Raw genomic sequence first — 5,390 nt, 5'->3', positions numbered from 1 at the left:
TGTAAACAATCATCAGTTGCTAAAGAAGGTTTGCCGTTGTTCCAGTCCTGATCCATTCTCTGTTTTTCCAAGCTTCTTGTTGTGGGGGGATCACTCGACCTCGGCCTTTATCTTCGACCAATATTCTCGGCCTTCATCATCAGCCATTGTCCTTGGTCTCGACCCGATAAGTTGATCGAGCTCATGCCGACCCCATCGTTGGATCTGAGCTAATGAAAATCAAAACCCAGAAGCATTGAACTATTACTAGGAGAATGTGGGCTAATGCAACTCCCCTCAAATTTCGAATAATTACAATGAAACATGGTACATCAATTAATGCCATTTATTGCCCACAACCCATGATGACATTGTGGATCTTAATTCTCCGTGACAATTTCTGGCTAACAAGGTAATGTAATTTTTTCTTTCTATAAAAAAAAAAGAACAAAGAGGACTCTCGAATAAGTTTTGACTTCCATAGTCAGAAACACTCTCTCACAAATTCACTCTCTCATTGTTTCCAAAGTTCCGACAAACTTAGACATTGGAGGGTTCTCTAACAGAAAATTTTCAATGACCAAACTTCTATTTCAGGATCCGGAAGCAATCACCATCATCAGATCTTTGCCGACCTCCGAGCTGCACTTCAGATAAGTGTCGACCATGGCTACTCCTCTTCATACCAGAGATCTTGCGGAAATAATTTGGCATTAGAGGAAAGGCTACTAGACCTAACAACAGAGGAAAAATTATAGTGAGGACCGGAGTGCACAATAATTTCACTATCTCTCGTCGATGGTCATCCCGACAGAGCACATGTGGTGCTATGCAAACATCCACCCCTCAGGAACCTGTGCAACCACCTGTGATGGCGGGCCTACCGCAATTTGATATCCTAGTCCGATAGTTCTAGGCATTAACCGATGTTGTACAGTAACTGCAACAGACTACCGAGCAACGACAGCCCTAGGAACCCGCTCACCTAACAGCATCCTCTCGGTATAGCCATCGGGACAGCCCTTAGGGTTCGGAGGTGGACCCTCGAGATGCGATTATTCTGGTCCTGCGGCACAGTGATCGCCATCCTACTGAGATTCAAAGAAAGAAGAGCGACGCCGTTGCTCCCCGACTTTCTCTGGCGGCAATTTGACCACAGGCTACTCTCTATGCCTTGGAAGATGGCGCCGAGAGGAATATCTTGAGCATAAAGTCCCGAACTTTAACTCCCAACTCCTCTTTTCTCATACTATCTTGGAGGAATCGATTCCAAATCGGTTCAAGATATTAAAGATGGAGCCGGACGATGGCTTCTCGGATCTCCTGGACCACTTAAAGGGTTATAAAGCCCTCATGATACTTCAGGAGACTTTGGACGTCCGCTACTACTTCGCCTTTCCTACCACTCTAAAGAAGGCCACACGAATATGATATTTTAGACTTAAGCAGAAATCTATTTACACATTTGAGTATCGGGAAGTTACACTTACCAACTCTAGCTTCATTTTTATTAAAAACTTCTACCCCTTTAATCACTTTGGGCAAAGTGCCAACGGCTCCCTTGTCCTTTTTTCGCGTGCAACCGCTCATGGTCAAGGAGGAAGGGCATTATTTGTGGGAACCACAGGTCCAGATTTATAAGTCCACTGGGTAAGGTCGTGTGCAATGACTTGCGCCATCTTGCTTTGACTCAAATACACCAAAGAGAGATTGTAAGCATTAGAAGGAAAAGATACAACTAAATAAATATCAAGTTGATTCATGATACAGAAATCTGCATTCAAGGTAGATCGTGATGTCTTTGATTGAATGCTAAAGAGTGTTCAGGGCCGATTTGCTATCCTTGGAACCTTTGTTCTCATGTTCTGTTCTACTTCTCTAACCTGATGTCTTTGAGAGCCAAAAATTGAAAAGGTGACTTCTGTAGCTGATGTTAGGGAGAAATGTTTACATAACCCAACCAGGGAATAAAAGTGAACAACTTCTTCCCAGAAAAATGGCTCACTTCTTATGAGGTTACAGAAAATCTTCATCTAATCTTATCAATAACTGGCATCCAAACAATGTTCCCCTAAGAGGTTTATGTTTTTAATATTGTGATGATCGTAAGGAGATACTTCCAAGCCAAAAGATCTTCAAACGCCCACTCCAACAGTCCCACACAGATTTGCTTACATTGATGCTCTTGTTTTGAAGGCCTAAGAAACCGTTTTATTTGATGCCTATATATTGAATTTTCTTTTCATCTTGTTTTCATAAAATCTCAGGGAAATTTTGGTGGGAGAGAATTAGAGATGGTTGGGAGTCATGCACCCACAAGAAAGCAGTAGCTGCGGCCATCTTCACCCTCATATGGAACCTCTCCTCCACTGTTGCTCGTATTTGGACCGGCAAGCAATTCTTTAAGCACCTCAAAAATTATTCCATGCAAAGATCTATGGTATTAGTTTTGCTTTCCCTCCAATCTTCTATTAATACATATTTCTTGGCAGTGTTCATGCTGGTTGTGGCATTCAAATTTTACCAGCAAGGCATAGTGGATGAGTGGAGTGGGCAAGAGGAGGTGGGAGTGCAAGAAGGACAAGAAGATTCCAAGGTAGGACTGAACCACGTTCTTGGACTAGCACACAGACAGAGAGGTGGGCCAAGGCCAAATGAGGTGAAGATAAAGAAAAGAAGCTAAGAGTATGGGATGGAAGAGGAGATTGTAGTTTTGTGGCCGTTGCCCAATTGGAAAGAAAATAGGAAAATAGTCTAAAGGAGAAGAGTGGAGGGTTTGAGGTGTCAGCGATCTTTTACTCTTAAGAGGGCATCTTCATCAATCACTTGGTCTCTCCAGCAGATGTAATCCCTCTTAAGCAGAGGCCAATAATAATATTTAGTATTTTTCCTCTGTGCGGTAGATGTAATCCCTCCTAGGCAGAGGCCAATAATAATATTTAGTATTTGTCCTCTCTGTACAGTGAATCTGTTTGATCTTCATCTCTAGACTCTCTAAAAAAAAAAAAAATCATAAGATCCTGAGAATCCTTCTATTTGACTGTTTTTTTAAGCAAAACATAAAGAGGGAGGCACAGCCACACAAAATTATGAAGATGCAAACATATATAGAGAGAAATTACTGGAAGATAAAGAAGAATGTGCAAGGAAAGGTCACAAGTGATAGAAGACACTACACTTCAGTAAAAACAGAGCCCCAAACAACAAGAAACAAGAGTTTCCAAATAGAAGATGCTTTGGCTAGCGATATGGATAGTAAGAACAAATCTTTGACTTGAAATAGAGATGAGCAAACTATGGATCTGAGAAGGAGATGAAGGCTTTTTCCTTTGTGGTAAAGCTGATATAGCTATCTTCCAGAAAACAGTGATAAGAAGATTGAGAAGCAGGCAGGTTTCAAATGGTTTTCTTCTTTTTACCCCTTGAGACCAATTATAGGTAATTTTCTTGGAAGTTTGTTCATCTTTACCTGGTTTTTGTGAAGTCTTGATCTTTGTGATGGCAAAGCACTAACCAAACATCCAAGAGGATGAGACTGTGTGACGTAATTGAAGTAGTGGAAGAGAAAACTTGTTCAGAAAAATTTGGCCCATTTCTCCACTGACACAATTTGATTAATCGAGAATGAAGTATGGGAGCAGAAGCTTGGATGCTTGTCAGAATATTTAATGATACACACCAGGCATCCAGGAATTGCACAAAACATGCTTTTGTTTCTGCCAAACTTGGTATGGTTGCATCTGAGTTTTTTTGATGCTTTGGAAACTTGCTGCATGGTGCCATAGACTTGGAACTTAACATTCAACTATCCTAAATATTGGCATATAGTATGGAGAACTTTTAGTTGGCAAAAAATGGGCGTTCCATGGCATTACTCTTTGAATCTAAATCATCATGGTTTTCTCAAAATTACAGACGAGTAGAGGTTCTTTTCCTTTTTCTTTATTTTGGAGAAGAGAATTGATATTCTTTTCAGTTTATGATTGAATTAAGCCTTCTAGTGATGGAGACCATCTAAAATTCCTGTATTTCTATGTTTATTCTTGCAAAGGAATTTATTGATTTTCTACATTAGTAAGTACCAAATTTAGCATGTTCATATTAAGCATGTGATTCTAATCAGTATGTTTAAATTCTAAAAAGGCCATACATTTTTAAAAATATGCTTGTATTTTAATAGATTTCGAAGTAAAGCCAGCAGTTTATCGATTCAAAATAAACATAATCATATGAAACTTCCTTCTAACTCAAAATTCCTCATTACTTTTAAAATAAATTGTTTCCATCCTAAAAGAAAAAAATATAAAATAGCATACCAACTCCATCTCCCAAAGCAAAAGTAATATAGACAAATATAGTCTAATAACAAACCAACTTGATCTCCCAAAGCAAAATAATATAGTTGAAGGGATTCATAATTTTCACATGCTTGTCTATTTTCTTATATTCAATTTGTGCAAAATTCATGGAATCTTAATATTACCACTTACCAATGACTAAGGAAAAAAATTATAAATATTTTCATAAATATATTTGATATAACCACTTCTTATAATCATATAATAAATAATTATATCAAAAGAAAAAAGATATAAATTTACTTTTCTACTTTGTTGCTTAAATTTACTCACCTAACATTATTACTAAAAATCTTCGATACAGAAACAACAAAAAAAGAAGTCAAAAAAAAATTATAAAAACTTTCCTAAGATTTTCATTTATTATATTTACATTCAGTAATTTGTAGAATCTACAATTACATCCACAAAATTAATGATATCACTCAAACTATTTATATAATATGAAAAGATGAAAATACTCCATCTATCTCATTCTTCGCTTTGCATACTAATGTAGTGATAAAACATGAGAATTATAGTCCAAAATGTAAGAGTACCTTGACATGATTCAAGAAGATAGAATTTCAGATGGGTGCAAACCACAATATACATGTCTCCTAGTGTTGTCCGCTCAAGCCAACCTCTAGAATCCTCCAAAGCTTATATTCGTCCTATTAGAGCTAAAGAAATTCAAGAACACACCATTCACTTGCTATTTCACTACCTCAGCTTATATTCATCCTATTAGAGCTAAAGAAATTCAAGAAGACACCATTCACTTGCTACTCCACTTCGAGGTAGTGGAAGTAGAGATTGATGTTTTGAAGGTAAGTTAACATGTTCTCATCTTTAGTCACAAAACTCCACTTTGAACTGATTCTAGCTCAGAATGTCCCTAAATCAAATGTCAAATAGATATTTAATGGTCAAATAGATATTTAATGAACTAAAAAGACCACATATTATTTGGAAATAAGCTTCATTAAATGATTTTTGTTGCCATATTTTGTTTTAATTTTCTTCAATTTTGTTCTCTTTACAAAGAAAAAGAAGAGAAAAGAATGACGCGCA

At 37.4% G+C, this 5,390-nt stretch overlaps 1 long non-coding RNA gene across 1 annotated transcript; it reads left to right on the top strand.

The window, feature by feature from the left end:
* Window positions 1-581: 581 nt before the first annotated feature.
* Window positions 582-2,931, top strand: LOC140859745 (uncharacterized). Its single transcript, XR_012143470.1, has 2 exons — window positions 582-2,369; window positions 2,472-2,931. It is a non-coding gene; the product is annotated as an uncharacterized lncRNA (long non-coding RNA).
* Window positions 2,932-5,390: the final 2,459 nt, after the last annotated feature.

Source organism: Elaeis guineensis, chromosome 8 (genome assembly GCF_000442705.2).
Source record: "Elaeis guineensis isolate ETL-2024a chromosome 8, EG11, whole genome shotgun sequence".
Lineage (NCBI taxonomy): Eukaryota > Viridiplantae > Streptophyta > Magnoliopsida > Arecales > Arecaceae > Elaeis > Elaeis guineensis.
This window is presented reverse-complemented; position numbering and strand designations above follow the sequence as displayed.